Source organism: Furipterus horrens, unplaced genomic scaffold (assembly GCF_987537825.1).
Source record: "Furipterus horrens unplaced genomic scaffold, mFurHor1.1.pri manual_scaffold_2, whole genome shotgun sequence".
Classification (NCBI taxonomy): Eukaryota; Metazoa; Chordata; class Mammalia; order Chiroptera; family Furipteridae; genus Furipterus; species Furipterus horrens.
In genome coordinates, this window is record NW_028327172.1 from 205,997,958 (window position 1) to 206,023,548 (window position 25,591).

Genomic DNA, 25,591 nt, shown 5'->3' on the forward strand with positions numbered 1-25,591 from the left:
ACTCCTGACCTCCCTCCTTACCCCTCCCAGTCCTTCTTCAGGCAGGGCAAGGATCCTATGACTGGTGAGTTAAGGTTAGCAAGACAGTTTAGTCATCTACCTTATGTTTGGGAAACTACCTGCCAGCTCAGGGGGGTGTATCCTTCCTCATCTGCTCTCCAGTCTGGTATTTTCAGGATTAAAAAATCTGTCCCTGTGAATGAAGTTGAGTTTTTCAGGTCTGCAGCAGAAGGGTGAGTAAGTTTACCTCCAGGGTGTATTACTGTTAGCAATCCAATTCAGTGTTTTCTCTCCGCCTTGATGGTTTTCAGTATAAGTGGCTCTGATAAAGGTGGAAATTCATAATTCCAGTTTCTGTCGGACTGGCTGTTGCTTTGTCTATATTTCAGAAAACCATTTGCAAACTCAAAACCCTTCATGGGTTCACAGTCTCATAGGAGGAGGCAAATGTAGCCCATGATGGATAACATCACATTGTCATTTACATGTGCTAATTTCTATTGAAAGAACCCTACCCACAGGACTGGTTTCCTGGGCTCTCATAAAATAATTTATTGAATAAACACCTGTTTTGTTTTGTTGAAATTCAAAAATGTTAACACTAAACTTTAGTATGTATCAACACAAAGAATTCAGATGAAGGGAAATATCAAATGAGCCAAATTCATTTCTCAGCATCTAGGGAACCACTTTCCCTCTTTCAACCAGAAGCATTGGCCTCCACAGAAATTCTTTTCCTTTTCTTTGGCAGGATGTGGGTGGGGGTGGGTGTTTCTCACTATACCACCACTCTTATCCAAAAAGATGCCCCATTACCAGTGTGAAAGCAACTGAATCATCCACATTTTAAAAGAATCAAGTAACATATCCAGACGATTAATTGACATTTTTCAATGACCAGCCTGATGTTTTGGTGATTTGAAAATGCGGTCATCTTTTAAGGAAGTATTCTTTTTAAATAGCCGCTCTGAATATCAAATATATTATACACAGACTAGCAAATGTTGGCCATTATCTAAACATCTTGGCAGGTATAGTTTAGTCAGTAGTGCTGGTGAGTACTCATTTTTTATCTAATTATCTGGGTCATTCATCAAACCTCAATTTTTGAATAACTGCAGTTCTATAGCTCTCAGCTGAGTTCACAATGCTGTGGACTCATTTGGCCATTGTTGGAAGGAGGTTCTAAAAATAACAAAAAGCTCAAAAAAAAAAAGTGACTAAGGCGATAAGCAGATACTTAGATATTTCAGAATCAAGGCATTGTTCTTTTTTATCTGCTTGTTAAGTAAAATAGTTGATTCTATGTCTGTTACCTCTTGTTACCTCTTTTCAAAAGCAGACAGTAAAGGAAATAGTTATAATCATAATTTCATGTTCTGTATTTTACTTAATGGGTTACCTAGGTAACTCTACCAATCTTTAGTGATCCTTAAAACTCACACTTTTATCTGGGAAGAGAAATGGATTGTATACACTTGGAGTACCTATAACGGATGTTTTAATACCTCCAGCTGAAGAGAGTCTGCAACAGTTTTTTGGTTTGGACATTAATATACCTTTACTTTGAGAATGAATTATTCATGTAATTATTTAGTATCTACTATGGTCCAGGAACTATACTGAGCACTGAAATAGACAATCACTAATGTATATTATTGCTCATTTCCTTGTGATTTAGAATTATGTATATTATGTATGTATTATATAAAATTATAACATATGCATATATGTTATATATATTACTATAATGAAACATACAAGTAAGCAACTAAAAACCAATAAAATATTTTGAGGAAGGGAGTTAAAAGAATTTAAGTAATTTAGTTTGGGAACATACTGTAATAAATGTCTCTTGATCTCTGATTTCCTTTCCGGGAAATTCACTGAAGCATAATTTATGTACAGTAAACCACACCCACTTAAAGTGAACAATATGATAATTTCTGACAAGTGTATATACACTCATATACCTGGCTGGTTTGGCTCAGTGGATTGAGCGTCGGCCTGCGAGCTAAGTGTCGCTGGTTCGATCTTCCAGTCAGGGCACATCAGAGAAGGAAAACTCTGACTCCAAAAAACCTCCACTGCCTTGCGGCATACCTCTTCAGGGGAAAGGCTAAGGGAGTAAACCCCAACAGAAAATCCGGAGCCGGAGTCCCTAAGGCGGTTTGACGTTGCAGTCAACACCGGCAACTCCTGCGGCTCACCTGAAGCCAAGCTGTATTGACTCCGTCTTTCCCTTGGACCCTTCAGCTGCGAAGAGAGGGGGGGTCTGCTGCATGGGCAACAGCAGACCCTCCATATCACCCTGCCCAGGCTCTGTAGCTTCAGCTCCACTGGAGAGGACACTCCAGCATCATCGTAAGATGTTGATTCAACACGGGAGGAGACAGATACCGTGTCACTCCCGAGTCGGACTGCACAGCCATTCTCGGCGGTGCAGATAGACTCTTAAGAAGCTACACCATCGTCTCTCGAGACGGACGGCTGCCAACGATATACGCTCATGAAACTATTACCAAAATTAAGACACCAAACATTTCCATCATCCCAAATAATTTCTCTTGCCCCTTTGTAATCTGTCCCATTCTCCACCGATGCCTCAGACAACCACTAATCTGCTTTCTTTTACTATATATTAATTTATATTTCTTGATTTTTATATAAATGGAATCATTCAGGATTTACTCTTTTGTGTTTGGCCCGTTTTCCTCAGCTTTGTGATTTTGAGATTTATTTATGTTGCTGTGTGTATCAAGAGTTCATTCCTTTTTATAGCTGAGTAGTATTCCATGAGATTGACACAGTATTTTGTTTATCATTTACTTGTTCATAGACTTTCTGTTGTTTCTAATTTTTGGCTATGATGAATAATGCTGCTATGAACATTCACATGCAAGCCTTTGTATGGCATATATTTTCATGATTTCCCAGCTAAATACCTAAGATTAGGGTGTACAGATGATTTGATAATGTAAGTTTGACTTTTAAGTATCTGCCAAATTGTTTCCAAAGCGATTGTGTGTTTTATATTCCATCGGTAATTCACAAGAATTGGAGTTGCTGGAGTTCTTGCCAGCACTTGGTATGGTCAGTCTAATTTAGCCATTTTGATGAAAGTGGAGCCATTTTATTTTCTGTATTTTGATCTGATCATGCCAATAACATTTGTTTCTAGTGATAGTTCTATGATACTTAAGTCAATTATTTAGGGTTTCAATAAGACAATTCATACTATCTGAAAATATTGATAATTTAATTTCATCCTTTTCAATTATAGAATTCATTTTTTATTTTACATTTTAATGCAGTATCAAAACTTGTGGAATTATATTAAATAATATTATGAAATACTATATTATAATAATTTAATGAATCCTCATTATTTACTCTATGATATAATATTTATATTATTCTAAATCTAATGTCAATTTCTGTAGTGATTCAGTATTTAGGTATTCATCACATTAAAAGTAAGCTTTTAAAAATTGTTGACAAAGAGATTTTTTTTATCATAACTGTGTGATAAATTTTTTTAATGACACGATTTCCCCCCAATTTGATTCAAATCCATTAGATGAACTCTTTTTGAGTACATATATTACAAATTTTCATTTGTTAGTATTTTGTTTATAATTTTGTCACAACTCCTCAAAGATGATATGATCTTTATATGCCAAGTTTTTATATCAGCATTGTCTTATCTTTATAGAAATTAATATGGAATCTTTCCAACTGCATTCAGGATCTGAAATAATCTATACAGCATTGATAGATTGTTTCCTGATTATTTGGAAGAACTCATTATATAAAGTCACATATGCATTTGGAACAAAATCTCCAACACACTTTCTGAATGTCTTCCATGACTTTTAATATGTTAACCTTTCCTGCCTCATAAGTCTATATTGGCTTTAACTACCTCTGCACTCCCATCCCCCTGCTCCCTCTGACAAACACACCAAGTCATTCAATCTTTTGAATAAATTCATTATCAGAGGGTATTATTTATTTATATGCTTAACAATTTTTAAAAATCTATCAGCAGTTTGGCTCATTTTTCTTCCCTAGTTTTCTACATTTGCCTTTTCTTTTATTGGATTATAGTAGGGTATTTATTTCTAGTTTATTAGAGTTCCTTGGTTTTCTCAAAAAGTACTATTGGATGTGTTTATTCATATCATATGTTCGCATGTTTTATTTTTATTTTTTTATTTTGGTTTTTCAATTACAGTTGTCCCCTTTTCCCCTAATTTCTCTCCCCCACCCAACCCACCCCCTCTCCCACAATCTGCATGTTTTAAAAATTAATTGGTATTAACTTCTCTTTCTATACCTAACTGCAGGTCCCATCTGTTCTAGTTTAGAGCGTCCCTTTTCTGGTTCCCAATCATGGGTGTTGGTAATTGGGTGAAGGAGGTATTAGGAAAATGGATCTTAGAGAAGATACCATGCCAGTCTTCCCAGTCTTGCCTGATAGTTTCTGAAGCTTAATTCATGGTTTTATTTATAATTGTGTGTGGGTGGGTGTGTGAGTGTGAATTCCACATTTTCTACTCTTTTGTCTCCACCTATTTTTCCTTAATTTATTCAACAGAGCACTGGGCATTGATACTTAAACAAAACAGATGAATTCCCTGCCTTCACAAAATGTATGTTCTAGTAAGGAAGAAAGGTAATCAACATGTAATCGTAATGAAGACTAAGGAGGAATGACACTGGGAAAATACAGAGGACTCTGGGAGCAAACAAAGAGAAATTAGCCTAGATGAGGAAGGACCTATTTCATTTCTGATTTTTGTTCTAGTCATTTGTTTCCCAAAATGGCCAGGAAAAAGCTGTCCACTGGCTTGTATGAGGCACTCTGAGATCAAAATTAAGTCATGTTTCTTATGCCCTGTGCCACTTAGTGTGGGAGGAAGAGCTTAATCAATAGTATCAATAAATCAGTAATGTTTGTGCTCCAGGTCCAAACTGCAAACAAATCATTGGAACAATAAATATAACATTAGTACAATTATAATTTCAGGGAGTTTAAAAAATTAGAATTAAAAAAAAAAAAACAGTAAAAATAACTACATACCACTGAGCTGTGTTCAAACAGAATTCGTGAGAAACTTAGTCTTCAAATGGATAAAACTGCATTGGCTGTGTGGGTGAGATGAGGGAGGAAGCAAAGAACAACACATTCTTTTTCTACCCAGTATTACTGCATGTTCTGAGGTGCCCAGACTCAGCATTTCTCAGAAAGCAGAAGTCAACCACTTGCTGCTAAGTGGGAGCAGCATTCATTGGTGGAGTGCCAATCTGTCAGGAAATGAAATATCTCAAATGTGATGGCTGTATCCAAAAACCAACAAAGCAAATTCCAGAAGGAAACTTACATTACAGAACTGAACATTTAGAATTGGTAGTATTTACAGTGAGTGCAAACACTCACCACTCTCTCTTTTACATCCTAAACCTATAGAGAAATAGACACAGTAGCCAAGTGAGAAGTAAAGTACAATAAACCCATGTTTATTTATTGCTGTCCAATAGAATTGGATCAGAAGTCAGCTTAAGTGAGGGACTCCTATAACCTCCTACAACTCTAGACTTTGAGACTCAGTGGCAGATGAGTGAGTGAACAGAGCAGCTTCTTAGACCAGAGTGGTAGATGATGCTACTTAGAGCCAAGGATAAGGACTCACTTTCCAATGATGACCTTTATGTGCATGAATTCATCCCACTGGAGGAGCATGAAAGAGTGACGACCAGGCTCTCATTATCTTGGCAATCAGGTGAGCCCTTCCTCATCCCATGGGAGGCTCGAGTATGTTCACGGGAATGGCAGAGGCTACTTTCCTTCAGTGATTCTCTGAGAAGATAAAGGTTTGGGGGGATTTATCATATGAGCTGATGCAAAAAAAGGGAGATATTGGTTGTCTTCAAGAGTATGTAAAAAAATATAAACATAGTATAAACACATTTCCATTCCCACTAAAAACACTGGAATGGAAAGTCATCAACTTTTCAAATAGATATCTCTGTTGAACAAGATTATTAGTGATGTTTATATTTTCTGATTGTTCTCCAATGGTCATGTGTTACTTTAATAATTGAGAGAGGGGCAATACCATTTATATTTAAATATATTCACAGTGATGGGTTGTATTTTGAATTTCCATGATAAAGTGGTTCCTGAAAGCCCTTTGCTTGGCAGACAGAAGATAAAGTCCAAAAAGACGGGGATTTATGGTCAATAACAAATCAATAGACAGTTATTTGATACCTATCATATACTAGACATTATTTTATGGTCTACAGATACCCTGATGTACAAGACAAAGTCCCATCCCTCTAAAATCTTTTATTTTAGTAGGTGGACAAAGAACAAAAATATGAACAAACAAACAAAAATATAATTCTAGGTATTGATAATATCTAATATGAAAAAATTAAGATTAGATGTGTTATTTATGTAGAAGGAACTGCAAATATAAAGGCCTGACTTTGGGATTGTAAGATCAAATGATAGTAAAGGAAAGACAGATATCATAGGCCATGTGTCAATATAAAGCTGTTGGAACTATGATGATGTGGAGAGTATAGGTCCCATCTGAAGGAGTCATAGCAGAAATATGAGCCTAATGTTGCTGGATGTTTTGATTTTTTTTCCATGAGAAACTGGAAACCCATATTGTCAAGAGAAGTCTCCCAATTTGTAATGCTTGCTACCAATGTTCACTATTTTGGGCCAGTAACAAACAATGCATACAAAAATATGTCTGAATTGAATCAATGGCCTTCCAATTTCTAACTTTTTTCCGTAAACCATAGAGTTTAAGCCATTGTAGGGCTTATAAAGGTCAACATAACAGTAAATATATGAAAAAGTTGAGGTCCAGATAAAGGGATTTGACTCTTGATCTAGAGCTGAGAAAGTTCTTCAGACAAGATTCAGATGTTTCTTCAGTGCTCTCATGTTACATGTGATTGTCTGATACATGTTTAATTTTCTTTGATTCAGGCCATGGATTATAGTCCAATTTATCAGGTACTGTCTTTTTTCCTTTCCATATAGAGATATCTGAAAGGTCAAACTAAATGAGCACATTTTAATTTTATTTAATAATCACAAGAATTACTAGCATAATGGATTGGATACTTGATGGTAGGACAACATTTGAAAGGGCCATAAACAGAATGTGTGGGTGCAAGTGTATTGTATCACTGAAATAGTAATTGAGTCCATTTAAAATTGAACGAAACACAGAAACATGTACCACTTTGATGTTGGAGACTTAAATGTATGCTTTCACAAGAGGAACTCTACAAGGTCATGTCACGTAGTGTGCAGAGTGGCTGGTAGATTCTGAAATATGATACATGCAGTGTCACTTTGCCTTGGTGAATAATCTTGCTCCTGTCCTCGGAGACAGCTTTTTATTATGGTGTCTGATGGCAGAGGAATAATAGCTGATAGAATAGCATAGGGAATCAGAAAATAGAGAGCTCAGCCTGGGCAAAAAGTGCCAAGTGCCCTGAACTTCTTTGTAATCATTTCATGGTTGTGTTTTACTAATCGTGAAAGCAGATCTTGGTTTCCTAGTGAATTCCCTCTCTGTCTTCTTTTCTGCTCTGGCTGTTTTTATTGAATGAATGAAAGAGTGAAAACACAATCAGAGACTAGTATTTAGTCTGAGTGGGGGGGGGGAAGCTGGCTTAAAAATAGTTTTAGCATTTGTATATCCTTCAGGGAAGGAATTATTTAGTGGTGGGCAGGAAACATCACAGCGGGAGTGGAATGTTTCTTTGGGACATGAGTGGGCTCCATGTTGGATTCCAGAGATGGGTCCTATTATGAAAAGTCAAGAGATAGTGAGGCATATAACTCAGGAGACCTGCATGCTGGAACTGGCTTTGTGGATGTCTGCTGTTGGTTTAGTGCTTAAATATCCTGTATTCACGCTCTCATCTATGAAACAGAACCAATAAAAATGTAATACATGATGCCAGACCAGAAGTTTTGATGGTAGAAAGTGTTAAACAAATGCCTAGTTGCTAAAATATCTCAATTAAGAACTCTTACATGGGATGCTTTTTGGAAGTTGGTTCCTTCAATCAACAACCTAACTTTATTTTGTTAGGATTTGCTCCTGATACAGCTAAGAACTCTCACCTATATTAAATGACATAGTTTATGTGGAAGCACTCCCATAAATGTACTGCCTTGTGGTTGCTATGTGCATGGTTTTCCAATTGAGTGTTATCTTGATGGAAGTACTTTAGGCCAGTATATTCTACCTAACTCTCATCTTCCTGCCTATCTATCATATGTCTAAAATGGACTGGGATCTAGGAGAGTGCCATACTAAGCTCCCAAGGAATGATTTTAAAAAACCAATCTGGCATTCACCGTTGGTTAGCTGACTCAATTGCCATCTATATCCCTGCTTGTCCCTAGCTACTGTTCCAGTAAGGATGGTCATGGTCACAGTTTTGACTAGTAGATGTAAGCAGCTCTAGCACAGGTTTTCCAAGATGTTTGGCTTCCTTGATTAAAAAGGACAGATTCAGCAACCATCTCTATTGACTTTCATTCCTTATCTCTGCTATAATGAGGGCATGAGGCTTTGATGTACAGTAGTTATCTTGTCACCGTGTGGTTACTCATCTAAAAACAAAAGCCAAAAGAAATATAAAAAGAGCCTGAGTTCTTTGGGGTGATGCCTCTCAAAGTATTTGTGGTTAAGATACTAAAAAAAATTCAGTCTATTGTGGAGTGATTAACATAAAATAATATAAATAAACAGAAAAATGAAATTAAAAAGACATATAAAAATGCAAGTACAAATATTTTAACATTAGGTGCCAAATTATTATCCAAGTTTTTACATGCTTAATCTGATTCTCTATGCTTAACTCACCTGTACTTATTCACCAGGGTTTCCATAACAAAATACCACAGATGGTGTGGCTCCTACAACAAAATTTACTTTGTTACAGTTCTGGAGGCTGAACGTCCAAGATCAAGACATTGACAGGTTGGGTTTCTCCTGAGGTCTCGCTCCTTGGCTTGCAGATGGCCACCTTCTCACTGTGTCCTCACATAAGCCTTTCTCTCTGTGCACATATAATACAGTTATACTTGGGGTTAGGGCTTCAATACATGAATATTGTGGGACCAAAAGTCAGTCCATAACATCATCACAGACCAGTAACAAGTAGTCCACAGACTGGTGCCCACAGCTCCTGGGTTACACGTTGAGGTAAAGCCCTAAGATGCTGAACCAGCCATGTACTTCTACCTCCAGGATTCTTGTTTACTGACAAACCATGATGTGCCAGGTTTGTCTTACTTGCAACTGAAATAAGTATTCTCAATGGATATAACCAGGAGGCACATTTTAAAATTTACATTAGGAAACATGGCTGATTTCAGAGCCAAGCCAGTCACACCCATTGGAGAATCTGTCCATTGTTTGATTATCTTGCATTCCCAGCATGCATTCTCCCCTTTTCTGAAAACAGACCTTCACTTTACTTTGGAAACCCTTCTCATATATTCCACACAATGTTTGTAGACTGTCAGTCATGGTGTTCTACACACCTCTTGACAATGAATTGAAACTAGTGTAGGCTTATTCATTCTCCCTGATTAACTAGTGACCTTTGACTTGAAACAAACAAACAAGCAAACAAACAAACAAAAACTTTGCTAATAGAGAAGGTTAATTAAGAAGACAAATGAAGACTATGAAGTTTGTTCAATGAACAGGTAATCACAAAAAAGGGAAGTACTTGAGACATCAGCTCAAACACTGACTGAATCTTCTGCGAAACCTTTCTTGCTATTTCCAACACACCAGGTTCTTTGTCCATTGTGTTTCTATAGTATTTTGTACATACTCCCCCAGAGTGATTATTGTATCAAAAAGCAAATGTATGTTTTTATCTCTCCTTCCCAGTTAGTTAGCACACTCCATAGGAGGAGAATTGGATCTTATAATCTTTGCACTCCTAGTACTCAAGAAGTAGAGATGCATAATAGGCACTTATTAAATAATAGCTGTATGGATGAACTGAATATTTCAGTTTATTGGTTTATTGATAAACTCAGTCAAGAAAAATGACTCAGAATATAGTACGCACTGTGGAGGCAGTGACTTGGATATGAAGATGGATAAGATATAATCCTGACTCAAGAACTTTGTGGTCTAGGGGATAGACAGGTATGACAGCAGACCCAGGAACATATTATGATGATGCAGTAGAGTCAGGCAAGTGGAAACGACTTTGATTCACTCATGCTTGCAACAAATATTTGTGTGGTATTATCTGTGTTCAGGTGTCATGAGCAAATGTGCACTAGCTATGATGGGAACAGACTTTCCAAGCACCTCATGGAGAGGCTGGAGGAAGCTCCTTGGAAAGGGTAATACTTGAGCAGGACATTAGTGAATGGGGAGACTATTTGAAATAGTTGCTGAATAAAATGAGAGTTGCTTGAGAACACATAGACATCTTGTTGGGCCTATTCGAGGTTTCGTGTGATGTTTGAGACAACACTTGGTGACAGCATTGATATTCACAATTGTGTGAGTCCCTTCTGGTGGGTTCCTTTACATGAGGACTCAGGAATGCTTAGAGAGCATCGTATTTGCAGCTGACAGGCCACCAGGTAATCATTCATAAGTTCCTCAATGCCACGTGCAGTAGAGAATTTAGGTGAGATGAAATTCATGGGCAGCATGGGGGTCACAACTGATATTTCATTCTGTGTTGATTATTAAATGTCAGACTGTGAAACTTTGAATTTATATAAAAATAACATAAACTGATACTTGAGGTAGTCCTTTCAAATGACCAGACATAGTGTGATAAACACAACAGTGGGGGAACTATTTCCTCACAATGTGTGATGTAAAAGCCTTTGACTTCATGCAAACACACCCTGAAAAATGAAACCCTCAACAAATCACACAAGAACTGGGGTCATTGGAAAAGGAATACGTCAAATAGCAACAGAAAGCCATCAAATAATGATGAAAACAATTATGGAAAATTGCACTTATTTGCTTTGTATAATAAACTATGAGCTTATTTCATTTTGTCACTCATTATAGCCCTGTCATCAAAGACAATTGACCCCATTCTGTCTTCTTTCTCTTGTCATCTGTTTAGAGAGACGTGAGGGAGACACATATTTACTGTGTTAATTAAATTTATTCTCTTTGCACTGAGAATGAAAAGAATACTTTTCTCTATTAATTTATATTTTATAATTATTCATTGTTACTATTACTGAAATTCTCCCAATTGCATAAATTTTCAATATCATCAATAAAAATACGCCTAAAATGGTATTTAAATTTTAAAAAAAGCTAATATTCTTAACCCTTAAAATCATTCTACTTGGCTGCAAAAGCTTGTGATGATGAGCGTTGGAAAATGGCACTTTTTCTCCAAAGATACAACAGACTGTAAAACACTATTAAAGTTGTCCTTGTTTCTCTAATGAACTCTTCGGGGTCCTTGTCATCTTTTTATACTGATGGGGTCAAATTTTTCTCCCCTAGAAGCCCTCTGATTGTTGACTTAAAATTAGTATTCTGAAGGCAGATGTCAGAACTTGTTAGACAACGAAATCAATTAAAGCCAATGTTTACTGGGACATTTTCTTGCTGCTGAGGCAAAGGAATGTTGAAGTACTCTTTGTAAAAGAAGTTTTTGTTGTTTTCTGCATAGTTAGAAAAAATGGATCCTATAATCCACGGACATGTTTAAATTGATAAGGTGTGGAAAGATGGAGAAACGGGGGCTCAGAGAAGTTGAGGGGCTACACAAGTTGGCCCTGTTGGTACATAGGAAAGACAGAGATGCCTATCTTTTTTTAGCTCCCTGTCCAGGTCTCTTTTTGGTGTACTGTAACAGATGTAGTTATAAAGCATATGTCCTCTGCTATTTCCCTGCTGCAGAGAGACCACCAAAACAGGGTCAGAGCTGCACCCTTAGAACCACATTGGACGAGGATACAAAGCAATGACTTTTTCTCCCAAGTGGAGGATCTTCCAAGGAATGTTCTGATGACAGGGATTATGTCCGGAGGCTTAATCCTCTGTGATCTTGTAGCAGTGACTGCACATTGCGAGTTCTAGGGGATGTTTTCCTCCCTGAGAGCCAGGGCTCCTCTGGGGGAAGCAATGCTGAAAGCTTTAGATGACTCCCCAGGCAAGAGCTTTGCTTCCCATTGACAGCATTCCACCTGCTTCTATTTGACAAGTTAGAGGTTTCGTTTAAAGGTTTCCTTGATGATACAATTCCTGCTAATCAATTTCTATTAGTTTTCTTCTCCTTTCAACCTCGTTTCCCTCTCATATGAATCAGTAAATCAGTGCACAAATATTTATAAAACATCTACCAAGGGCACTGTCCATGGATTTTATAGGAGCAATGTAATGTAACCCTGGCATTCAGTAAAGTCATAACTCAGCAATTTTGAGAGTGTGTTCAAAAAGATTCTAACCAAAAGAAGGGACGTAGGCAAATATTTCTGTGACTGTCTGAACTGAGTAAAGGTCACCTGCTCTCTTTACTGCAGGGCTTTTCAGGGCCTCAGATATACTAATGTGGATTGTAATTCTTCCCAGAGGAACATAGTACAATATTTCCCAAGTGATGGACCATTTAAAGCTACTTTGAATGGAGTAATTCAAAAGACTAGTTTTTGCCCTGGCTGGTGAGGCTCACTGGATTGAGCACCAGCCTGCAAAATGAAAGGTCCCTAATTTAAAATTTCCAGATCCTCAGTTACTACACGTAATTCCTATTTTTCCCACAAATTGAACTGGGAGAGAGAGTCCAATTTTGAAGAACCTCATTCTTTTCACAGCATGACTTTATGGAAAAGTTAGCGCCATTGTTGAAAAGGGAATGGATTACATGTCTAGGTGGAAGAAGTTTCTTTTGTAAGATATCTGTTTTCATTTTAATAATATTTCAGGAGTATCTAATTGGCTACTTGTCTGACAGATCATTAAAAATAAATGTTGTGTGATTGCTGTGTGACTTATTTGGCAACTACATGGAAGAGGTTGGAGATTTACATGTCTTGTTAAAAGCAAACATTCCCATCCATTTATTTAGATGAACTTTTTTTTTTCTGAGCTTAAAAATATAAAAACTAGGAAAGGAATTAATACTAAATCTTATCTTATTGTTATAGTGCTACTTATAGTAGGGTGATATGTAGTATTCATTGTTGGATATATGAGTTACATAGAGGAAAATCATAGCACCATCCATTTAATTAAGAAAGTATCGCCAATAATATTTTACTTGTTGTTAGTAATTAATTACATTTTTAAAATAATTGAGCCCTCTAATATTTGTAATCATAACTCAATACAGAAAGAATATTTAACACTTAAGGCTTTATGGTCAGCAGATGTTTAAAAGCAATTTACTTTTCAATGTACTACATATTTTTGTTACACTGAAGTATGATTGAGCGATCATTAAAGGCTTTCATACAAAAAAATGTCTTTTTTAGGATAAAATTTTTTGAGGGAATTGAAATATAAATGTGAGTTTACAGGGAATAAATATTGAGGTGAAATTTTTGACTAGAAAAGACGAGTGTGCTTTTATTTCCTAAATGAGTGACTCTGATTCTGCATTTGCTGTTCTGTTTAATTACTTTGAAAATATTTTTCAGATTAATTTGACAGTTTAACTAAAAAGTGTCATTATTTGTAATTTTCCAGAAATTATATCTTTGTCAATTAGTTATAAAATAAACACAAAATTTAAGGTGCCATCGTAAAGATGCACAAGTTTTTCTTGAATTTTTTTTTTCATAGAAAAATTAACAAATGGTGCTGGGAGAACTGGACAGGGACGTGCAAAAAAATGAAACTAGACCACCAACTTACACCACACACGAGAATAAACTCAAGATGGATCAAAGACTTAAATGTAAGCCGTGACACCATAAAACTCCTAGAGGAAAACATAGGCAGGAAAATTTCAGATATTCCACGTAACAATATCTTCACGGATACATCTCCTAAGGCAAGAGAAATAAAGGAAAAAATAAACAAATGGGACTACATCAAACTAAAAAGTTTCTGCTCAGCAAAAGAAAACATCAGCAAGATGAAAAGGAAACCAACCATATGGGAAAACATATTTGCCAATGACATCACAGACAGGGGACTGATCTCCAAAATATATAAAGAGCTTATACGACTCAACATCAAGAAAACAAACAACCCAATTAAAAAATGGGCAAAGGACCTGAACAAACACTTCTCCGAAGAGGACATACAGAGGGCCCATAGGCACATGAAAAAATGCTCAACATCATTGGCCATCAGAGAGATGCAAGTAAAAACCACAATGAGATACCATTTTACACCTGTCAGAATGGCCATCATCAACAAATCAACAAGCAACAAGTGCTGGCGAGGATGTGGAGAAACGGGAACCCTACTGCACTGTTGGTGGGAATGCAGACTGGTGCAGCCACTGTGGAGAACAGTATGGAATTACCTCAAAAAACTAAAAATGGAACTGCCTTTTGAACCAGCGATTCCACTGCTAGGATTATACCCGAAAAATTCTAAAACCCTAACTCAAAAAAACCTATGCACCCCTATGTTCATAGCAGCCCTGTTTACAATAGCTAAGTGCTGGAAACAGCCTAAGTGCCCATCTGTAGATGAGTGGATCAAAAAACTGTGGTACATTTACACAATGGAATACTATGCAGCAGAAAGAAGGAAGGAACTCCTGCCATTTGCGACAACATGGATGGAACTAGAGAGAATTATGCTTAGTGAAATAAGCCAGGCAAAGAAAGCAAAATACCATATGATATCACCTAATACAGGAAACTAAAGAGCAACACAAACAAACGAACTAAATAAGCAAAGACTAGAATAGTAGTCAGTAGGAGGGAAGGGGGAGGCAGAGAAGGGGGATAAGTAAGGGAAGGGTCTAGTCAAGGAACGTGTATGAATAACTCATGGGCATGGACAACGGGGAGGGATATGATTGCGGGAGAAGGGATAGGCTGGGTGAGGGGAGCAATGGGGGAAAAATGGGAAAAAAAAAAAGCATAAAGGTCACTGATTTAGGCCACAGTCCATGGCTACTCTTATTCTGTTATAATCCCTTTATTTATGCTATTCATATTCGGTTTACTCTGTGAATTTTAATTGTTCTTGGATTTTTTGAACTGTGATTAGGGTTCTTTCATGAATATACATCTTCACCCTTGATACCTTCACACATAATCACTTCTGAGTATATTCTTCCTTTAACTGGGATTAACACCCACTTTCCAGGGCAAAGCATTGATCTCTTTTCTCAACATGGTAAATATATGTTGCCAGTACCATCCTCCCTCATCTCTGAAAAATAGGTGAAATGTGAAGAGCTGGCTCATGCAAGTGGCCTCCTGGTTTTAGAGAATTAACCATGAAATAGGATGTGGTATAAAAGAGAGAACACCAGTGTTTGGAGACCAAGATTTAAGGTCTTTGCAACTTTGGATAAGTTATGCTACTTCTCACAGCTTTGATACTTAATCAGTATATCAGTAAGTTTCCTTTCAGCCATAAGTTACTTATTATTTTTAATTTTTATTTCTGTAATAGTTCTTATCTGAAATATACCTTATTAACCAGTTAAAACTTTTTATTTTATTGTTTTTATTTTGAGATTATTTCAGACTTAAAAAAGGTATTAAAATAAAATTAATACAATAAATTTTATATACCTTTTATCTAGCTTCCCAAATATTAAATTTTTACATAACAGTATATTTATAAAAATAGGAAATTGATGTTGATAAAATTCTACCATCTAACCTAGAAACTTTATTCAAATTCCACCAATAGTCCCATTGATTTTTGTTTTGTTTTATTTTGTTTTCTGGTCTAAGAGCTAATTTGATATCTTGTTGAATTTAGTTGTCATGTCTACTTAACCTAGACCAGTTCCTAAAACCTTGTTAAAATCTGGAACAGTTCCTAAAGTTCTGAACTCAATAAAAAGTTCCAATGGGCCTTGACCCAGAGGAAAATATGGATAAAGATTCTTTGCTTGACCAAACTTTAGTCAAGCTCCTGAAACTTCTCCCAGTCCCATCAGTGCACTTCCCTAAAAAATCCAGTTTTAGCAACAACCCTGCTAGGTCAGTTGAACCGGAACCCCCACCTTTGATATCAGATCCCCCTCAATACCTGATCAGGTTTCCCGTTCTCCATTATTCCCCAGGTGATGCCTGACTACCCAGGCTTGTCTTGAACAAGAATCCTATTAGGTTAGATCAGCTAGAATCTCTTAAGTCTGATGTTTACTCCTAACAGTTGTTCGTACATCAACCACTATCCTGCTCCTTAGTTATAATATCCCACTTGCTCATCATATATCTGAAATTGAACCCAATCTTTTTCCACCCCCACCTCACAAAACCCCATTGCAGTGGTCTCTATATATATCACCATGGTCCTGAATAAAATCTGTCTTACCATCTTTAAAAGTGCCTTGACTTTTCTCAGAACTAGAAAAATAATCCTAAAATTTATATGGAGCCACAGAAGACCCAAAGTTTTGAAAGTAAACCTGAGAAAGAAAAACAAAGTTGGAGGTATCATGCCCCCTGATCTCAGACTATAATGCAAAGCTATAATCATCAAAACAGCATGGTACTTACACAAAATCAGACACATAGATCAATGAAACAGAATACAGAGCCCGGAAATAAACCCTCATTTTTATGGTCAACTAATCTGTGACAAAAGAGGTAAAAATATACATTGGAGTAATGATAGTCTCTTCAACAAATGGTGTTGGGAAAACTGGACAGATACATGCAAAAAGAAAATTAAACTGGACTACTCTCTTACCCTATATACAAAAATAAATGCAAAATGGGTTAAAGACTTAAATGCAAGGCCTTAAACCACATACTATAAGGAAGTATAGAAAGTAAACTATTTGACATTGGTCTGAGTAATATCTTTTGGGAATGCATTCCCCTGAGCAAGGAAAACAAAAGCAAAAAGAAACAACTAGGACTAAATCAAACTAAAAAGTTTGTACACAGCGAAGGATACCTTCAACCAAGCAAAAAAGTAACCTACTGACTGGGAGAATATATTCTCAAATGAGATACCTAATAAGGGGTTGATATCCAAAATATCTAAGAAATTCATACAGCTTAGTAAAAAATAAACAGTCTGACTGAAATACTGGGCAGAGGACATGAAAAGAAGACACACAGATGGCCAACAATCATATGAAAAGATGCTCAGCATCACCAGTAACCAGGTAAATGCAAGTCAAAATGACATTAAGATACCAACTCTCACCAGTCAGAATAACTATTGTCAAAAAGTTAACAAATCACATGCGTTGACGAGAATGTGGAGAAGGTTGAATAAAGATCAACTGCTTTCTTTACTGCAGGGCTTTTCAGGGCCTCCAGTATCCTAACGTGAATTGTGAAAGGGAACCCTTGTGCACTGTTTGTGGGAATGCAGACAGCTGCAGCTACTGTGGGAAACAGTATGCAGGTACCTCAAACAGCTAAAAATAGATATACCATGCGACCTAGCAATTCTGTCTGAGCATTTATCTAAATAAAATGAAAACTCTAAGTTGAAAAGAGATGTGCACCTCTCTGTTTATTGCAGTATAATTTGCAATAGCCAAGATATGGAAGCCACGTAGGTGTCCACAGACAGATAATGCATTACAAAGGTGTGGGATATGTACAATGCAATATTATGCAGCAACAAGACAGAACGGAATTGTGATGTCTGAGATAACATGGATGAACCTAGAGGGTATTTTGCTAAGTAAAATAAGTTAGGCAGACAAAGACAGATGCTGTTTGGTTTTGCTTATATGTGGAATCTAAAACAGAACATACAAACAAGCAAAACAAAAATATACCCATAGAAACAGAGACAACAGGAATGGTTACCAGAAGGTTGGGGTTGTGAGATGAAAGAAGAGGGGATGGGGAACACAGATGAAAACCAGAATTAGTGAGGTGGTCACATCGTAAGGTGTCAAAATGTCACATCACTATATCGTGAACCTGAAACTAATTTAACCAACATCAAGGGTGTTTTTTAAACAATGTACACTAGTTAGTCTGTAGTGAGTAGGGGTGACTTTTCTTCTGGTCAAATTCTGGATACTCATTTTTGGACAAATGCCACAGAAAATGCTGTGGCCTTCTCAGAACAGTCTATGAGGCGGTAACTGACACCAAGATGTCTCATTGCTGGTGAGGTTAACTTTGATCACTTGGTTAAGATGTTCTATTCCAGGTTTCTCCAATAAAAAGATGAATTTTCTTTAGTTCCTTATTGATGTAATTTTTCTTTACATGTGGAAGCCTTGCATAGAAACTTACAAATTTTCTGTTTTCTTTTTTATTGCACATCAAAATGTATGGAATCTGAACTTTGGGTAGTTGGTGTTCATCTATGACTTCACATTTCTTTACAAAGTATTTAAAATGGAACTTTATCTAAATTTTTTATGGTGAACCTCTGCCAAACTCCAGGTATAAAATTAGAGCATGACATTGTAAAGAACATATTGGAATAAGTACATAATTCTGTATTAAAATAGCTAACATTATTCTATTACCAAATTTCGTATTTTTTAAATTATTTTATAATTAGAAGACCTAAGATTAAGCCTCTGCTCTGGTTTTTATTAGTTTCATGAAATCTCTGCATTTTTGTATCTCAATCACCTCTTTTATAAAATGAAAATACTTAAGCCTACATGAGTTAACCTTCCGGTGCTCTTATAATCTTCAAAAAGATAACTGGTACATGATGTTGTGCTATTTTGGGTGTCAGTATGGCAGCAGCAGGAAGGTGGGGAGAGTACTGCTCCCATGCCTTGTTCTCTCTGGGCACCAGCACCTCCCCAGTTTGGTTCATAGATTTACCTTCAACAATATGGGAAGCAAATATTTAAAATGATCAGAAATGGATTAGCCAAGTAGAGTTACCGACTCTCTTTCACACACACATGCACACACTTCAGCCTACATTTCATGCAGCTATAACCAGAATGTAATGCTGGTGTTGAAAGCAGACTCCTCTCCACTGAAGCCCCGTGGGCAGTCTTAGCAGAGATCAGAGGAAATACCGCTGCCGTCCTTAAGGTCCTAGGCTGTGTCCCATCAGCTTACACTGCACTTACTTTCTTCGAGCAATATTTCTGGCTGTAGGAGGCCGGTGTTTGTATTTATAGGACTGGCCACGAAACGTCTACATTTCTAGCTAATGTTTGTCCTATTTGTTACTGAACAGTTAACTCCATGTGAACACCAGCCCAGTAGCTATAGCTCTCCATTTTACAAAATGATCATCAAACCTCCTTAGAGCTGCCCAGGATCCCCACCCCCACCCCAACATCTCCACTGCTGTCATTTAGGTGCTTGACTTTTACAGACAAGAGAATAATATACTGTCGGATATTATCTTAGAAAGTGCCTTTCCCTTATTCCCTCTCAGTTACTTACAGTATTCCCTCACTTATCGTGGGTGTTACGTTCCAGAGCGCCCCGCCCCACGAAGCAGGAACCTTACATTTATTCTATACTCTTAAACCTACGTCACTTTAACCACATACGTATACAGCACCACAAAATCCTACGATATAGTGGAAAATCCACAATAAATAATTAAATATAATATTTTTAAAAATTCCGCGATACAGTGGGGCCACCATAAGTGAACCACAATATAGCGAGGGACTACTGTACTCTTTCGCTATACTGTTAATTCATTCATTAATTATTCAACAACTATTTATTGAGCACTTCATATGAACCAAGAGTGTTTTAGGAGGTAGAGATCTCAAGACCTAATGGATCCTAAAGTCAATTTAGCAGATGAAGATAAAACCATCTCTCTTGACTTTCCAGGACTTTGCTCTTTAAACCATCCATGCCCACCTCCATGTGAATTATAAAATAAGTGTTTCAAACTGTAACGAGTTGTGAAAATGGAATATAATTACTGCTGTGGTTTTCATTGTGTGGTTACAATTGATAAGACGCTTTGATTTAGTAAGTAGAAGCACAATATTACCTCCTGAATGACTGTTTTATAACTCCTGCCTCTGCTTACACTCCTTCCCTAATTATTGTCTTTGTCTTCAAGAAACATTTCCCCACCAGGAACCATTTAACAAAGCTGAGAGAGCACCCAAATCTCACCCTGTCACAAGTTCACTTGGATTCTGAGTGATTGATGGGTCCTCTACACTTCCCTCCTGTGCTCCCTCATTTGGTGTTTATCCAAAGGACCACTGTCTTCATAAATAGTAAAATATCTTAGCTTCTGATTCAGTGGAACTCCTGTGAGACCCAGGAATCAGCATTTTAACAACCACCAGGGGTCATTCTGTTGTAAGTGGTCAGTACTACGAAACTTGGCAGAACACAACCATAAACCATGTCAATATTTTTTGTATCCCTTGTCCCTATCAGAGTGCCCAGAATATTTTACTCTATTTAAATAGCTGACACTACATGGATATAGTATTAGACTTATTCTATATCTAAGTCTCTCAGGTGCTCAAGAAAGAAAGAAAACTAAGATTACCTTGGGAGCATGACTCATGACTCAAATCAAGACATTTGTCTTCTAATACTGGTTTTCAAAACAATTTATTTTAAATGTCAAAAAAAATATTTTAAAAAATTAAAGCCATCATTTACTTTTTGGATAGAAAAGTACTGATCCTATGTTCTTTTGATTCTGTTTTATTGTCAATAAAGGCCTCTTTTGAGTTGCACAGGACTGAGGTGAGATTCAGCTACAATAAAAGCCCAAAAGAATCAGTTGATAATAAATGGATCCAGACAGTCCATTCCTCCCTTTGGGGTTTTGCTTTTGCACTTTTCACCACCATGTTGTTTACAGCACCTATAACATTAATAACAGAGCCCCTAGTTGGCAACAACAACAAAAAAAATCATTGTTGCTATTTTTATATCTAGAATTCAAATCTAATAGAAGTAAATGGGTGTGAGTTACAGTTATCTAAGCATGTTGATCTTGTGTGTGTGTCTGTGCACAACGCAGTGGTTACCATGACATCTCCATGCATGATTTCAGTGAAGGTGGTGCTGATTGAGTCTATAAAAAGATAAGCTCAGAAAACGATGTTTATGAAACTATTTCTGATGAAATTGCTAAAGTGATGCCAATCTGTGTGTTTTGTTTCAGTCCATATTCCATCATTAAATGTTTTTTTAATGGTATATTTTTAGACTGCAGGATAGTTGACCTCTCTCTTACTGATGATTTATTAAGTCATAATGCTCACTGCTGTGAGCTAAGAATGAAAGGTATTGTTTTAATACAGCCCAGTTTACATGTATTCTTAGCTTTTATGCATGTACCAAGTCCCCGAGAAGGTGTTTAATTACATTTTTAGACATCAAGTGAGGAATGGGGTCTATCTCAAATGATTCTATTGTAATTTTATACATAAATGATATTTTTGTGGAGTAAAGCTAATCATAACTCTCTGTGTTCTCCACCATGAGGTAGACTGACAGGCTGAATTATTTCAGGGTTAGTTGGTGGAAGTCAGGCTGAATTCTATCCCTGTCAGAGAGGCTTGCAGTCAATCACTCCTCTACTCTAGACCTCAGTTACTTCTGCTCTGAAACTGAGAGTGCTGGCGAGGATAAGTCTGGGTTCACTCCAGCTGTTAAATATGACAGGCATGTGCACATGTGTGTATATGTAAACCTATATTGTTACATGTCCCATTTCCTTAAAAGTGGGTCATTTTTCTTATAAACTGAGAGTTCACTTTAGCTGTATTTCAACACAATTTGAAATGGATATATTTTAACACAATTTGTGGAAACAAAGAGAATGGCTTTTGATTTTATTCTCTATTCACAGATGCATTACTAATTTTAGAGTAAGGCACAGTAGAAAGAGGCCAGACCTTGAAGTCAGACAAGATGAGCCTGAAATTGAGCTCTGCTGCTGATGACTTGAATACCTGGGAGAGACCTGGTTTTAAATTTAGCTAAAAGTCTGATGCTGTATTAGAAATGATGGCCAATGCCGCACCTGGTGCTCTCTCCAATGAATTTTATAGACCAAAATATTGAGAAAGATTTTCAGAAAAAGAAGTGTTCACAATAAAGGGATTCTCGTATACCTGGGAGATAAATTGAGACTCAGTAATTTATGTATCAAGCTTCCAGTTCCATTTGGAGGGAAACATACTTTTGGTCACAAAGGAGTGAGTGGCTCAGAACTTCACCTTGTATCTGTTGACATAATGTGTATTGTCTTCGTTTGGGTTCTTGAGAAGCAGACCCAATGATGGAAAATTGCGCGGTGAAGTTTTACGGGGGCATGTTCTAGGAAAGATAAACCTGTCAAGAAGTAGGAGGCGGGGGTGCGGGCAGGACGGGACACAGAAGTTGGCCTGCTTTGTGGGTGCAACTGATTTCTCAGCTGATTCTATGGGGAGCTCTGGAGTAGGGTGGTCCTTAAAGCATCTTAAATTGGGACAAGGGAGGGGACCCCTTATATCCTGTCAATGTCGGGTCCTAGGCCACAAGTCAGCCTCAGGGTTAGGGGGAATTCCCTGGAGGTGAGGGGCTTGCCCAGTGAGGGTGCATCTGTGAGCATCCAGCCAGCAGTATTTTCAGCAGTTGGGGACGAGTGCATTGACTCTGAAGGAGGGGCCAGGAGGAGCAAACAGAATGCACTATGCTTATCTATAGCCATGGACACCAAGGTGTGCTTTCTTAAATGGTCCTCAAAAATGAATATTTTTATTAAAGTAAGTTAGGCAAGCATGTTTTCCTAGAGAGCCTTACCTCATATTATTATTCAAAAAGTTCTGTTAAGACTTACTCCCAAAATAATTGTGTATTAATGCCACAGTCTTATTTCACTACAGGAATTGATGTTGGCATGGCATGTTGCCAAATAACAATATACAGAATTAATTTCTGTAAAAACATTTTTTTTTTTTTTTGGAAGGTGCAGATGTATAAATAGTGGGGTAACTACTATGCAATAGTGTCAATATTTAGAAACGATTTTATCGTTTCTGCCATTCTTGAGAACGAGATATAAAATATAAACATGCACGCGCACGCATACGCAGAGGCCCGCACGTGAGCTCATTTTTCACTCTCCGTCTCCAGTTCATGAGCTGGGTGACTTGCACTGGCGGTAATAAGATAAAAGTCAGCTCTGGGTGCTGCAGGGCGGGTGGCTGTCCTTTGGCCGCTGGGCGCTGGCCGGAAGTGCCTCGACGCCTGTGGTCACCTCTTAGGGGCAGCTGCCAGCACTGGCGACGGGGGTGTCTTTTCTGAATAATCAGAAGCAGCCAAGGCTAATGGCTCTCAGACCGGCATTTTAAAGCCATAAAAAATATATGAAAAAGAGAGGTTTGACCCCGCTCAGTTTCAAGACTGCATTATTCAAAGCTTCCTGAGACTGGCACTGACTTGGAAGCAGTAGCAAAGTTTCTCGGTGCTTCTGGAGCACAGCTTTATCGCCGTGGATGTGCAGAAACACCCCTCCACAGGCTGGTGGCTGGGGGATGCTGGCCCCGTATGGTACCCGAGCAGACGTCTGTGTGTTCGCAGCCCAAGGAGACCTAGAGATCATGCCCACGTCTGCTCAGGGGTTTGACAAGTGACTCTGGTGCTACAAATACCTGGAGGAAGGTTTTGAAGAGAAAGTAAAAACCTGTTGCTGTTCTGATAGGGTTTTTCGGAGGCAGGGAGGAACACATTGGCAATGTTCACTAGTGGTCTTCTGGCTAATGTGACACCTAATGCATCCATTCTTAATCACCTTTATGATGAGAATTTGGTCAAGGAAGGGATTTCAGCAGCTTTTGCTGTGAAGCTCTTTAAATCATGGGTAAAGGAAAAAATATATCACTGCGGTAGTTGTGAGTCTTTGGAAAGTCAGCATGGATAACAGACTGATGGGACGTTTTCCTGCCAATAAACAAAACGTTGAACACCTTACAAAGTCTTTTACTGAGGCAGGCTTAACAGAGCGTTCAGAATAGGTTCAGCATCAGCAGACCACGGGGGCTGGTGAAGACCTCCAGAAAGAACTTCAGGAACAGGTGTCCCGTGCCGATCCACTTAAGGATATAATTTTGTAGGTCAAGGAAGAGGTGAAGAAAGACAATATCCCCAGAACCCGTTGTCACTGGAATAGTCTGTCCCAGTGTGGTGAGCATCGTGGAACAGACAAAAAGACCTTGTAGCCGAGCAAGCACCAAGCACTTCAGGCGGTCCAGCCCCCTGCTCGCTGCCTTCACTCCTCGAGGTCTGTCCGAGCTGGCTGTGTTGCTGAGGATTCAGGACTATGGCTATGACACCGTTCATTTCGTGAAAGCCTTCCAGGAAACACTGGTGCTTTTTCATAAAGCTGAAGTCCAGAGTGAAGAGCCCATTCTGAAGTGGGATAAAGAGGCACATGTTGCAAAGGAGAGAAGTCTTTTCCTCGAAATGGCTCAAAAATGCTAAAAAGGAATCTGAGTCTGAAGCTGAAGAAGGTGACTGGATTTTGAAACTTCACCCTCAGTAAAGCAAACTGGAGTTGTAGATAAAGTGTCATGTCACGCTGTCTCATGTATCGTGGTTCTTACATATTCCTGCCTCCCTATGTCAGGCATGATGTAAGGGCTTTCATGGAAAATTTTGTTGTAGCTGTCTCTATGGTTCCTGGAAATGTTGGGTTTAGTTTCTAAAACTATGTTTTAAGTAACTACTGTAATGGTGCCTTCGTCCTTCCTGTTTTCTTCTACCTCCTGTATTTTCTGCTGTAATAATGCAATTGAAGGCCATCCACAAACACGTTTCATTTTTTCCTGGGTTTTCTATATACACACTTTTGGAGATAAAATTTGGTTAAAAATAATGTGTTATACAAATTGTTTGCAGATTAAACTGTCAAAGTTTCCAAAGTCTCCAAAAGCAATGATTTCTGTGATAATCTGGTATGCCCCAAAAGCTCCTCATCAATGAAAGTCTCATATAGAGTAACGGAATTCATTAACCTGAACCTTCAGTATTTGGACCATTGTTTGCCTGTTAATATTTTCTTGCATCTTTGACCCCAGGTGTCATTGAGCTTAATGGTTTGCCCTCTGGTTTCATTCCTTAGTAAAGCCATAGAGAACCAGCTTGAAAGTGAGGTCTTCGGGAAATCGTATGTGGTAGAGGTGGTGGGAAGAAGAAATCTGAGCTTTCTCCCATTGAGAGACTTCTGCATTCAGTTTTTATCTTTCCAGGGAAAACAAATGGGCATTCTTTTCATAGCATTTTCAATTGCATCTTAGAAAAGTCTTGTCATTTAACAAAGTTAGCACTTGTCACACATTTAGATGAATGAGAAAGGACTCATGAAACAGTGTGAGTAAAGGAATTGACTATACTAAACCCAGTAAATTGTTGAAAATGTTAAATGTCAGCATGTTCTAATTGGGACTCTAAATATAACTCTTATTTCCTGTTGGCTTAGAGTATTTGATGTAAAATATGGAG

The 25,591-nt window shown here is 37.7% G+C and overlaps 1 pseudogene; it reads left to right on the forward strand.

The window, feature by feature from the left end:
- The first annotated feature begins 23,456 nt into the window (after positions 1-23,456).
- On the forward strand, positions 23,457-24,632 carry LOC150020310 (eIF5-mimic protein 2-like; annotated as a pseudogene).
- Positions 24,633-25,591: the final 959 nt, after the last annotated feature.